Source organism: Anomaloglossus baeobatrachus, chromosome 3 (assembly GCF_048569485.1).
Source record: "Anomaloglossus baeobatrachus isolate aAnoBae1 chromosome 3, aAnoBae1.hap1, whole genome shotgun sequence".
NCBI lineage: Eukaryota > Metazoa > Chordata > Amphibia > Anura > Aromobatidae > Anomaloglossus > Anomaloglossus baeobatrachus.
In genome coordinates, this window is record NC_134355.1 from 339,596,415 (window position 1) to 339,611,088 (window position 14,674).

Sequence of the window (14,674 nt, forward strand, 5' to 3'; positions counted from 1 at the left end):
ATACCATGTTTGGTATAGGTGGTCTCCTTGACTGGAGACTGCCCTTCCCGTGGTTGTTCCTTCCTGGTGAAAGACCTGGCTAGCTTCCTGCCAGCGTTGAGAAACATGTAATGGTGTCTCCGTGGCTTTCTCATTTGCATACTTCCCAGGGGGCTTTGCTCTAGAATCACTGCGTTGAGAAACACGTGATGGTGTCTCCGCAGTGGATATGTTGATCTCCCTAAGGTCAACAATGCTTGCTTAAGTAGTTTTTTACTAGGCATTGCCCCCACTAGCCAGATTCCTACTCCACACTGATGAGGGGCAAATACCCCGAAACGGCTGTCTGTGGATGGATACCATGTTTGGTATAGGTGGTCTCCTTGACTGGAGACTGCCCTTCCCGTGGTTGTTCCTTCCTGGTGAAAGACCTGGCTAGTTTCCTGCCAGCGTTGAGAAACATGTGATGGTGTCTCCGCGGCTTTCTCATTTGCATACTTCCCAGGGGGCTTTGCTCTAGAATCACTGCGTTGAGAAACACGTGATGGTGTTTCCGCAGTGGATATGTTGATCTCCCTCAGGTCAACAATGCTTGCTTACATAGTATAATATGGTGGTAGCATAATCATGTTGTGGGTATGTTTTTTGTCAGAAGGAACAGGGAAAATGATCAAAGTCCAGGTGCAAAATACAGGGATATTCTTGAGAAAAAATAGTTTCAGTCTGTCAGTGATTTGGTACAAGGACGGAGGTTCCCCTTCCAACAAGACAATCACACAAAGCCTACTGCTATAGCAACACTTTAGTGGTCTAAGGGGAAAACATGTACAGTAAATGTTTTGGAGTGGCATAGTCAAAACCCAGACCTTAATCCAACTGAGAATCTGTGGTAAGATTTGAAGATTGCTGTTCACTAGAGGTAACTAGAGTTGAGCGATGTTCGACGTTCGAGGTTCGCCAATTTCATATTCGAGTGATTTTAGGGGTGCTCGAGATCGAACTCAAACTCGAGCTATTTGCTAAAAGCTCGACAGTTCGAGTTACATTCGAGAACGGTTCGATCAACAAACGCAGGGCTTGTTACAGCTACAGTGTGCAGGGAGCCATCGCTGGCAGTCTGCGGTAAGCTGGTAACCAAGATAAATATCGGGTATCCAAGCAAAGTGCTTTGCTTGGTAACCCGATATTTACCCTAGTTACGTGTGCAGGGAGCCGACACTTCCCCGCTGGGCTGCGCCCCCTTCTGCACTCGGCATGTACACACACACACACTCACACTTACCTGTCTCCAGCCATGCAGTCCCCGGCACTGACGTCCTCAGCGCCACATGGCCCCGCTAGGCTCCACCCACTTCGCACTCCGCCGCCCGCACACATGGCCCCGCTATGCTCCACCCACTTCGCACTCCGCCGCCCTCACACATGGCCCCGCTAGGCTCCACCCACTTCGCACTCCACCGCCCGCACACATGGTCCCGCTAGGCTCCACCCACTTCACACTCTGCACACATTATCCCCCTTAGCTCCACCTACCCCTCACTCCGCACCCATTACCCTGCTTGGCTCCACCCACCTGGCACTCTGCACACATTACCACGCTTGGCTCCACCCACCTCACACTCCTCACACATGGTCCCACTTGGCTCCTCCCACCTCGTACTCCGCACACATTACCCTGCTTGGCTCCACCCACCTGGCACTCTGCACACATTACCCCGCTTGGCTCCACCCACCTCACACTCCGCACAAATTACCCCGCTCGGCTTACCTGCGGTGATGAAGTTCCACCCTCCCAACCTCCGCGCTGTTACTGTCTTCCATGGTCGCCGCTTCACATTTCCTCTTGCTGTCGACCCGAGACTGTGACTAGCGGTGACGTCACATGCTCCCGCGATACTTGGCTGTGAAGGTGGCGGTCATTGAAGTCAGTGACAGCTCTGCTATCAGCAGTGCAGGAGATCGTCACCGCAGGTAATGTACCTTGCTCCTGACAGCAGCACTTGTCATGCCCTGCAGTGACCTGGGCTGACCTATTGATGTTAGCTCAGGTCACTGCATTGCTCTAAAAAGTCAATGGGGAACATTCTGTTCTTCATTGACTGGGACATTGACTATGGTATGGATCGTCATGGGAACCCCTTGGATTACAGCAGACCTGGATTTTTTTTCTTTCTAATAAATTGGTGAAAGAGGGAATGTTTTGCGCAGTGTATTTTCAAATAAAAATGTGTTTGTTGTTTATTTTTTTTTATTACTGACTGGGTTGGTGATGTCGGGTATCTGACAGACGCCTGACCTCACGAACCCCAGGGCTTGATGCCAGGTGACATTACACATCTGGTATTAACCCCATATATTACCCCATTTGCCACCGCACCAGGGCAACGGGATGAGCTGGGGCGAAGCACCAGGATTGGCACGTCTAATTGATGCACCACTTCAGGGGCGGCTGCGGCCTGCTATTTTTAGGCTGGGGAGAGTCCAACAACCATGGACCTCCCTAGTCTCAGAATATGAGACCCCAGCTGTCCGCTTTACCTTGGCTGGTGATCCAATTTTGGGGGAACCCCCACGTGTTTTTCTTTTTTTTAATTATTTATTTAATTTAAAATAACAGCGTGGGGTGCCCTCAGTTTTGGATTACAAGCCAAGATGAAGCTGCCAGCTGTGGTCTGCAGGCTGCAGCTGTCTGCTTTACCCTAGCTGGCTACAAAAATAAGGGGAACCCCACGTCATTTTTTTTTTTAAATTTATTTGTTTTTTTTGGTAAATAAAAGGCTAAGCACCTCTTAGTGGCACATGAAAGGCACCAAAGGGTGCAAAATTACAAAATGCAGGAGAGTGGGACATTTTGTGTCTTTCTGCCATTATAATGACAGAAAAGACTGTTATGAAGTGTAGAAGCACAGAAAAATCACCAGAGCGCTCTACGCTGTGAAAAGCAGTAGAAAATGGCACTGGAGTGAACATGTAATCGTCTGACAAACAGATGACATACGGACCGTATACGAAACGGAAACGGATGCCACACGGATGCACCCGTGAAAAAAAGGACCGTTTTTTTGCGGACCGCAAAAACAGATCGGTTGTGTGAATGTAGCCTTATTCTGATCTGCCATTTATAAACAGCAGGCAGAAATAAGTGAATAGCGCCCCCCAGCGTCAGAAAATCTCCGGGGTTTAAGGGGTTAGCTGAGACCCTGGAGATCATGATTAAGGCCGGTTTTTCTGTTCACCGCTCACGTGATCACAGGTATACACCGTGTACTGATGAACACGTTACAGTAAGTGACAGTGCCGGTAAAAAATTATTTATCTCCCATCTGGCATGAGCAAACATGTCAGATAGGAGATAAATCTCCTATTGTTACCCAAACAAAAAACCCCATAAAATTCAATACTTTATTAATCAAACCAACACAAAGTGCAAATTAAAAACAATGTTATTTGGATTGCATATTCAGGTCACAGGGATGATTCTGGGCAATTCCCTATTCTCCCCCTACCTGACCGCGGGGGTTGGCACCCTATTTTAATATACACAGTGGCGCCCCCGCTCGAAGTGGACTGACTCTTCAGGCCCTATCCTGACAATCTTATAAGTGCTGCTGATCACTATATGGGCCTAAGTATAGTATCTCAGTGAGAATCTCACACATCCATTCAGACACTTTCAAGAGCCCTAAGTTGGATAGATATTCCAGGTTTTACCCTTATCTATATTTAGATCCAATGTTATACAAAACACATAATCAGTTTTTCAGCCTAAAGACACAGTCCATGTCGCCTATGCACCAAAATTGCTAGATGTCAATCAAGAATAGTGTAGCCAAATGACTACTGCCTTGCTACTGCGCGTAGCTCACTGTCCGACGCGTTTCTCCTCCCGGACCAAAAATCGAACGGAGGTTCATCAGGGGCTGTCCATAGCAGAATCGCATAGATGGCAGACTGAAAACATCAATATGTCTCCGTTAGAGGACTAAACACCTTTCCATAGAGCCAAAAATCCAATATTCCACAAATAATCCATTACTCACATTATTATTATGCCATGAAATTGATCCTCCAATGAGGTGCAGTACCTGGCTGTGAAATAACGTATGATATATAAGTCTATCACATATTTCATCTACATTCAGTAAAATTCCATTTCCAGCCGTACTTACTTAAAGATTTCACTGTCCACATGTACACATTTTGTTTGTGCCGCAGAGCATAGAAACAATCCTTCAATAAGGTGCTGTAATCAGCTGTAAACCAATAAAATGCGTATACATACATCAGCCCACCTTCTCTTATATATCATACGTTATTTCACAGCGAGGTACTGCACCTCATTGGAGGATCAATTTCATGGCATAATAATAATGTGAGTAATGGATTATTTGTGGAATACTGGATTTTTGGCTCTATGGAAAGGTGTGTAGTAGAGTTGAGCGCGGTTCGCGGTTCGTGGTTCTCCAGTTCGCGGCTCGAGTGATTTTGGGGGCTGTTCTAGATCGAACTAGAACTCGAGCTTTTTGCAAAAGCTCGATAGTTCTAGATAAGTTCGAGAACGGTTCTAGCAGCAAAAAAAACAGCTAATTCCTAGCTGGCTTTCCGCTGTAATAGTGTAAGTCACTCTGTGACTCACACTATTATGACATTTCAGTGTATAGTGTGCGGGAACAGCACATTCAGATCACTGCTGTTTGGATAATGGTCATTTTTTTTTTCCTTATCTTCCTTCCCTAAGCGCGCGCGTGTAGTGGGGCGGGCCAGCATGTCAGCCAATCCCAGACACACACACAGCTAAGTGGACTTTTAGCCAGAGAAGCAATGGGATGTGTGATAGGATGTCCATGTCACATGTCCCTGCATTATAAAACCGGACATTTTCCTCCAGCACACCATTATCTGCCTTCTGCGTCCTTGGTGTCAGACATCACTGGCGCAGCTCCTATCACCGATACTGCTGTATATGCTCCATACACAGCGCTGGACAGCTTAGGGATAGCACTTTCTATCAGTCCTTTTAAGGGCTCATACCGGCAGGGTCAGAGCCATAGGTGACAGAGTTTAAAACAGAGTTTAACAGCTACACAAGATGACAGCGTCTGTGTAGCTAAGGTCAGGGATTTCCTCGCTGCATTTCCCCATTAGAAGGGATAGAAAGACAGGCTTCCTTTCCTCTACCCAGAGACCCACAACCCTGCCACTGTACCCTCCTGCCCTTTGCACATTCCAACTCATTGTTACTAAGCCATTATACTAGCAAACACTGAGTGAACTTAGTGGCATCCTAAACGTGGCTATTGGACTGTTGTATTGCCCCAGTAGTGCACAGATATTTGCAGCACGTCTGCCTGCATTGCACACTCAAACTCATTGTTACTAAGCCATTATACTAGCAAACACTGAGTGAACTTAGTGGCATCCTAAACGTGGCTGTTGGACTCCATTCGTGCCCCACTGGTGCAAATCTATGTGCAGCACCTCTGCATGACACCCACCTGCCCTGTTTTTAATAAGCTATAATAATAGCAAAAAATACTGCCATTTAGTGGCATCATAGAACTGGCTGTTGTATTTCATTATTGTCCCACTAGTGCCAAGCTATTGCTACCACCTGTGCAGGACACCCTCCTGCTCTGTTTTTAATAAGCTATAATGATAGCAAAAAATACTGCCATTTAGTGGCATCATAGAACTGGATGTTGTATTTCATTATTGTCCCACTGGTGCCAAGCTATTTCTAGCACCTGTGCATGACACCCTCCTGCTCTGTTTTTAATAAGCTATAATGATAGCAAAAAATACTGCCATTTAGTGGCATCATAGAACTGGATGTTGTATTTCATTATTGTCCCACTGGTGCCAAGCTATTTCTATCACCTGTGCAGGACACCCTCCTGCTCTGTTTTTAATAAGCTATAATGATAGCAAAAAATACTGCCATTTAGTGGCATCATAGAACTGGATGTTGTATTTCATTATTGTCCCACTGGTGCCAAGCTATTTCTAGCACCTGTGCATGACACCCTCCTGCTCTGTTTTTAATAAGCTATAATGATAGCAAAAAATGCTGCCATTTAGTGGCATACAAGAAGTGGCTGTTGGACTCCATTAGTGCCCCACTGGTGCAAATCTATGTGCAGCACCTCTGCATGACACCCTCATGCACATTTTGCTACGCTAATGTTATAGCAAACTCAGGGAATTCATTGCTGCATTTGATAATTCGGAGGGATAGAAAGTGATGCTTCCTTTAGCTTTTCCTTCTGTTCATAGACAGCATCTCCAAGTCCACACCCGAAGAGCAATTTCTCCTCCACGTCTAAGTGTGAAGAGGCAGCTAGTGCGCATGCGTGTGCCGATTTACCCCAGCTGCAGCCTAACTACAGTGTTTCGCCTAGTGAGTATGCTCAGCCTGACTGTGCCATTCCTGAGGCTAAAGGCTACTTTACACACTGCGATATCAGTCCCGACATCGCTAGTGTGGGTACCCGCCCCCATCTGTTGCGTGACACGGGCATATCGCTGCCCGTGCCGCACAACATCGCCCACAGCCGTCACACATACTTACATGTCCGGCGACGTCGCTGTGACCGGCAAACCGCCTCCTTTCTAAGGGGGCGGTCCGTGCGGCGTCACAGCGACGTCACTGAAACGTCACTGAACCGCCGCCCAATAGCAGCGGAGGGGCGGAGATGAGCAGGACGTAACATCCCGCCCACCTCCTTCCTTCCGCATAGCAGCCGGGAGGCAGGTAAGGGGAGCTTCCTCGTTCCTGCGGCGTCACATGGAGCGATGTGTGCTGCCGCAGGAACGAGGAACAACCTCGTTACTGCTGCAGTAACGATATTTGAGAATGAACCCCCGTGTCGCCGATTAGCAATTTTGCACGTTTTTGCAACGATGCAAAATCGCTTATCGATGTCACACGCAACGGCATCGCTAATGCGGCCGGATGTGCGTCACGAATTCCGTGACCCCAACGACTCCGCATTAGCGATGTCACAGCGTGTAAAGCCCGCTTTAGTCTTCATTTCGGATTGCAGAGACCCGCCCCTATGACTTGTCACCTCATTATTGATGGTCAGACGATGACTGGTGAGGTGTTTGTGTCGTGGCAGCCATGAGGTCATTATTGAAATTGCGGTTCCAAATAGGACGCTAGTTATGCCACTCATGACGTGTCACTCTGCTTTTGTCTCCAGGAGGTGCATTGTGGTCCACCCTGGTTTGGGGCGGACCCAGGTTATAAAAAGCTGGAGCCAACAAGGGGGTGCGCAGTCTTCTATTATGCTCCGAAAGAGCACACCTCCATGTGTTGAACCCATTGCGGCTTTAGGCCAGAGGTAGGCAGGGATAGGGCGTCGATACAGGCCGCCACCACAGTTGGTAACGCAGAACGGTTAAGACCAGCTCCTGCCCTATCAGTCCTGCTTGTGCAGCCCAGTGGCATTAACAGGCGTGCTGCTGCAGATGCGCCTGCTGTCCACAGGTGTGGCCCCAATGCACACAGTCAGCGTACTGAATGGCCCCTGTGATGTTAACAGGGAGTTCCTGGGCTGGGTGGGCGTGTGGACCCTGTGACGCTAACAGGGCTCCCAGTCTCCAGATCCGAGTGGCGTCTAACTCTGTTCAGGCTACTATTAGTTTCACAGCCACACAGCTCTGTATCCTCCACCTAACCTTCCAGTTGCCAACCTCTCCTTTTTGATCTGGGAGCACGGTGGACACTGACTGCTGATGGGGATATATACCTTTCTCTTTCTTTTCTTATTAATTTTCGTTATATAGCGGTAACATAGTATATACCACCTTATCCAAATCTGCCAGTCCCACCGTAACAGATGGTGTTTCTTCATCAAATGTTACTTTTGCTTAACCAACAAACCCACGGACAAAAACTTTTTTCCCCTTTCCAACACACCTGTTCCCCTTTCCACCAGTATCTGTCCTTTTTCAACTCATTTGGTATATGACCAAAAGTGCAACTCTGCAGGGACACCGTACTCAATGCCGTCTCAGCATAGCAGCCAGCCCTCGGTCCCTCAGATGTGGACAAGTAAAAGACCATTTCCTCCTATCTATGACAAAGCGTTGAGATTCACTCTGTGCAGCACTGGTGTTTACTGATAAAAGCAGATCTAAGAATCCGTACCACCTTCTGCAGATACTCCTGTATACGTGCGTCCTTTTCTATGGCAGGAATTATTTAGCCAAATTTGGTCTTGTACCAAGGATCTAACAGTGTGGCAACCCAGTAGTTAGCATTACTTCGAATTCGTACAATCCAAGGGTCATGTTGTAGGTAGTGCAGCAAGAAGGCGCTCATGTGTCTTATGCATCCAGGAGGACCAAGTCCTTGGTTTGTTGGTGGCAGAAAGGTGAGAATCGTGCCTCCTTCCTCTGCCCTCTCCCCCCAACCTCGCACAACCGAAATGTGAGCAAGCTCTCACTCATCTGCTGAGTCTTCCATGCCCATCGCAAGTTCCTTCGAACCTTCGACGAACCGAACTCGAACGGGACCTCCGTTCGGCGAACCGACCTCGAGCCGAACTGCGACCGGTTCGCTCATCTCTAGTGTTTAGTCCTCTAACGGAGACATATTGATGTTTTCAGTCGGCCATCTATGCGATTCTGCTATGGACAGCCCCTGATGAACCTCCGTTCGATTTTTGGTCCGGGAGGAGAAACGCGTCGGGCAGTGAGCTACGCGCAGTAGCGAGGCAGTAGTCATTTGGCTACACTATTCTTGATTGACATCTAGCAATTTTGGTGCATAGGCGACATGGACTGTGTCTTTAGGCTGAAAAACTGATTATGTGTTTTGTATAACATTTGATCTAAATATAGATAAGGGTAAAACCTGGAATATCTATCCAACTTAGGGCTCTTGAAAGTGTCTGAATGGATGTGTGAGATTGTCACTGAGATACTATACTTAGGCCCATATAGTGATCAGCAGCACTTATAAGATTGTCAGGATAGGGCCTGAAGGGTCAGTCCACGTCGAGCGGGGGCGCCACTGCGTATATTAAAATAGAATGCCAACCCCCGCGGTCAGGAAGGGGGAGAATAGGGAATTGCCCAGAATCATCCCTGTGACCTGAATATGCAATCCAAATAACATTGTTTTTAATTTGCACTTTGTGTTGGTTTGATTAATAAAGTATTGAATTTTATGGGTTTTTTTTGTTTGGGTAACAATAGGTGTTATACCCCATTTTTATCCTTTTTGGTTCACGAGATAAATCTTCTCCCTGGTCCCCTCCGGTCCCCCGGTGTCGCCAAAGTGCCCCCCCTACCACCTCCTGGAAATCCAAGATGGCCACGTGCACAGCAGCTCGCCGGCCTCATTCACCCTACTTCTCTGATTTCTGTCGCATGTGCCATGACACATGCGACAGAAAACTCCTCCCCAAGCCCTGCCAGGTCACCCCCTATAACACCACCGGTGTTCCGCGGTGTCCCACAGTACCTGTGCAGCATCGATCCCCCACGGCCCCCTCCTTCACAATAGACGCTGCCGCATGCACAGAGCAGCTGTCTGCTCAGCTTCCTGTGTTCAGACACAGTGAGTGGCGGTAACCATGCATCTGTAAGCTACTGCAATGCCCTGCTCATGAGGTAAGGAACATAGTTGATCAGGAGAGCTATACTATATTTCCAAATGGAGGTATTTGATTTTATAGTTGCCCTGCTGAACGACTACCAAACATGAGAGTCCGTTATACGCCACAAGAAAACATGTCTGAATAGCAAGCTCTGTTGTTTAGTATTCATTCAGCTGGATAACTGGACTTAAAGGGGTATTCCAACTCCAAGATCCTATCCCCAATATATAGTAGGTGGAATAGCAATAATATCAGCAAATACCAATATTTAGAAATGTAGAATAGCTCTCCTGAGTAGGCATGCCCTTACCTCATGAGCAGGGCATTGCAGCTTTGGTAGCAACAATTACGACATGGACTCTGCTGCTGTGGACCCGGGGACAGTGGGTGCAGATTCATTGCACCCACACTCCTGATATGGAGGGTCTGCACTGCTAGAAAATGGGGGATATGTTCCCTGAGCGTGTCCCCCCATATTGTAGACGGTCCATAGTCATCGTGGGACCCCCTTACTTTTTTTCCTTACAATAAATTAGTGAAAGAGGGAATGTTTTGGGGAGTGTTTTTTCAAATACATTTTTTTGTCTTTTTTTTTGTTAGTACTGACAGTTTGTGATGTCGGGTATCTAATAGACGCCATGACATCACAAACTGCTGGGCTTGATGTCAGGTGACCTTACAGCTAGTATCAACCCCATTTTATTACCCTGTTTGCCACTACACCAGGGCACGGGATGAGCTGGGGTGAAGCACCAGGATTGGCGCATCTAGTGGATGCGCCACTTCTGGGGCGCCTGAGGCCTGCTATTTTTAGGCTGTAAAGTGCCAATAACTATGGACCTTCCCACCATCAGAATATCAGACCACAGCTGTCCACTTTACCTTGGCTGGTGTTCCAATTTGGGGGGGACCCTACTTTTTTTTGTAAGTATTATTATTTATAAAATAATTATAAAAAAGAGCCTGGGGTGACCTCCACATTGGATCCCCAACCACGGTAAAGCTGCCAGCTGTGGTTTTCAGGCTACAGCCATCTGCTTTACCCTAGCTGGCTATCAAAAATGGGGGGACCCTACGTCATTTTTTTTTTAACAATTTTTTTAAATAAAAAAAATGAATGGGCTTCCCTGTATTTTGATTGCCAGCCAAGGTAACGCCAGGCAGATGGGGGTGACAACCCGTAGCTGTCTGCTATAACTGCGCTGAGAATCAAAAATACCGCGGGGCGCTATGTCATTTTTTTAATGATTTATTTTTACAGCACTGTCATGTCAGGCAATCAAAATACAGGGAAGCCCATTTTTTTTTAGTTATTTAAATAAATAATAAAAAAAATATATGGGCTCCCGCTGCATTTTTTGTATTGCTAGATAAGGGTAATCCAAGCAGCTACTGGCTGCTAACCCCCACTGCTTGGTGTTACCTTCACTGACCATGGAAAATCCAGGGAAGCATTTTTTTTTTTTTCCCCAAAAAAACTAAAAAAAAAAAATGACGTGAGCTTCGCTTTATTTTTGTATGCTAACCAGGTACAGCAGGCAGGTACGGGCTCCCCCCAACCCCCAACTGCCTATTTGTACCAGGCTGGGAACTAAAAATATAGGGAAGCCTTTTTTCAATTATTTCATGAATTTCATTTTTGTGTCCTGCTGGGAACAACTAAGCAGCTGGGGATTGGAATCCGCAACTCAGGTTAGCCCGAGCTTTCTGGGCACCTCTGCTGTGAATTGCAGTCCGCAGCCACCCCAGAAAATGGCGCTCTCATAGAAGCGCCCTCATCTGCCGCTGTATCCAACTCTGCCAGCTGCCCTGGAGACGGTGGCTCGCTGGGTAATAATGGGTCAATACTGGCTTTGTTTTACTAGCTAGTACTAAGCCAGAGAATCTTTATGTCAGGCACGTTTGACCCGGCCATTAAGAATCTCCAATAAAGGGTTAAAAATAAGACATGACACAGAGAAAAAATTTAATAGAAATATTACACAGACACATTAGGGACTCCATGTTTATTACTCCCTGTCAGCCCTCCACGATCCATGGTCTTCTGTCTTCTTTCTCCTTCAACCCATGCAGCTCTGCTACATCAGACTTCACTGCATGGGAGAAAGACGCTGCTGCCCCGTGCAGAAATCACTCAGTGAGAGTGACCACAGACTGCCGGCTGTTAGCAGTGACTTCAACGCTCACAGCCGGGTTGCCATAGCAATGGTGCTCCGATCACGTCATTCGCAGTGCCGCTATTCACTGGCAGTGACAGCCAGTCCTAGCATGTGGGCTGACTCTGTAAAGAGCGCCCCATGCAGGAACGTGGAGTCGTCCGTGTGCCAGAGCATGTCGCTGGTACACGGCGATACACAAACGATCACCGCGTACTGGTGAGATGCAGTGACAGGACCTAGGACAGGACATGATGTCTAGCCCTGTGACCAGTCTGTAGCCAATTAGATAATAGACACGTGACTTATCACATGGCTATTTTGACATTGCGATAGGTCCTGTCATCACTTCTGGTTATCGGGAAGACGCAGCGATTACCGATGGAAAAGCGGCGGGAGACAGAGTGCAGGACGCATTGCAGGCACCGGTAAGTGTTATGGCAATGTTTATTAACTGTATGTGTACATTTGTAATGTGTTTTTATGTGTTTGTGATTGCCTCCCATTGTTTTCAATGGGGTTCGAGAGGTTCGTCGAACGGCTCGTCGAACGGGGCACCGTTCGACGAACCGAACTCGAACTTTAGGGGGGTGGGTCATCTCTAGAGGTAACTATCTAAGTTGAGGGAGCTGGAGCAGTTTTGCCTTGAACAATGGACAAAAATCCCAATTGCAAAATGTGAAAAGCTCATAGAAACTTATTCAAAATGGCTTGTAGCTTTAATTGCCACAAAGGAGGCTCTACAAAGTACTGACTTTAGGGGGGTGAATAGTTATACACACTGAAGTTTTCATTTTTTTTTGTTTATTGTATTTGTTGTTTGATTCACAATAAAAAGAAAATCTAATGTTCACAGCTGTAGGCATGTTCTCTACATTACCTGATGCAAACCCTAAAAAAAACAGTGACATTCCAGGTTATGAGGTAGCAAAACAAAAATTGACAAGGGGTTGAATACTTTCATAAGGCACTGTATAAATATGTAATCTAGTGTTAAGCCATGTTCATATATTCAGAATTTGGTCAGTATTTTACAACAGTAATTGCAAGCCAATATCAGAAGTGGAACAATCAGAGGAAAAGTATTCGGGCTTGGTCTCACCACTGTACAAATTGGACAGGTACTATCTGATTCTTTTAATGAATAGCACTCGGACTAAAGGGTGCTTTACACGCTGCGACATCGCTACCGATATATTATCGGGGTCACGTCGCTAGTGACGCACATCCGGCGCCGGTAGAGACATCGCAGCGCGTAACACCAAGGAGCGACGATCAACTATCGCAAAATCGTTCAAAAACGGTGATCGTTGACATATCGCTCCTTTCCTTAATATCGCTGCTGCTGCAGGCAGGATATTGTTCGTCATTCGTGCGGCATCACACATCGCTATGTGTGACACCGCAGGAATGACGAACATCTCCTTACCTCAATCCACCAGCAATGAGGAAGAAAGGAGGTGTGCGGGATGTTACGTCCCGCTCATCTCCGCCCCTACGCTTCTATTGGACGGCCGCATAGTGACGTCGTGATGACGTTGCTGTGACGCTGAACGCATCTCCCCCTTGAAGGAGGGATTGTTCGGCGGTCACAGCGACGTCGCTGACAAGGTATATGCGTGTGACGCAGCCGTAGCGATAATGTTCGCTACGGCAGCGATCACCAAATGTTGCACATACGACAGGCGCGGGCGTTATTGTACTGCCCCGGAGCTCAGCCGGCTGCCCAGCCACTCGGATCCGTGCTCGTTGGTGGGTGGCTCGAGCTCTTCCCGCACCCGGGGGTCACGTCGCTCTGAAGGTAAGCTGGCGCTATGTGTAGGGATTTTGGTTGGGAAGGTTCACGGCCAAGGCCGTGGCGTTTAGGTATGTAAGTTCGTGACACCACCCACGGGTTGTGGTGAATGTGGACACCACTGCTGCCATTAACTAGGCTCCCGGGCCAGTGTTATGCAGCCTGGTGTTGACCCCTCCGTGGGCAGGGGGTGATGGTCCCGGGGCCCGGTGGTTGTGAGTTGCCCACAGGATGGTGCGGTGTGGTGTGCGGCCCAAGGGCACTGTTGTACTCACTATGACAGATACACCGGAGTCTCTGGTAACCAAAAAGGATGGTGGTCGGTGCCCGCAGCCGGCTGCGCTTTGGCTCTTACTCAGGTTGGTGGTCCCCGCCTTTCTCCTGCACCTCTGTGGTAGAACTTGACTGTCTATGCTTCAGCAATGATAGTCCACTCCCAGGCTTTATGTGTGTCGGGAAACACGTTTACCCGAAGGCGCTGGCCCGTGGGATCTCTCTGCCTGTGCGGTGGCTTTCTATCCCCCTCGGTGGGCTGTTGCCGTCTTTCGGGTCTTGGGACAGGAAAGAACCTAAGGTCCAGACCTAATTCAGTGAAGTTGACATGGTCCAGTGGCTTCTGGACCTCGTTCTGGGTCTGAGTACCCCTTCTGGTGCTCTGGTTTCCAGTTGGCTCCCTGGTTCGGTACCGGCGGGCCACTACCCTGTCCCGATCCCTTACGGTTCCACCAGCCGTCTTCCCGGCTCCTGCATGTGGAAACCACCATCTGCCTCCTGGTCACAGGGTATCTGGGCTCCTACCCAGATCCCTGACAGATGTTGACACACTGCTACTACTCTCCTCTCCTCCCTAACTGATCTGTTTGTGTTTTTCCCGCCTCAGGCTATCCGAACTCCTCGGGGGGCATGGCCAACCGCCTGGCTTTGCCCCTGTATGTGAACGTCAAGACCTGAGAGGGGTGACTCAGGGTTTTTAGGTTGGCTGGTTACACCATTTTAGTGGCTGGTGTTTGTGTTGGGGTTCTACCTGTGACTACCTGGCTAGTCCAGGGCGTCACACTATCGCGCTCGACATCGCTAGCAATTGCTAGCGATGTCGCAGCGTGTAAAGCACCCTTTAGTTTATTCAATGGGGCAGT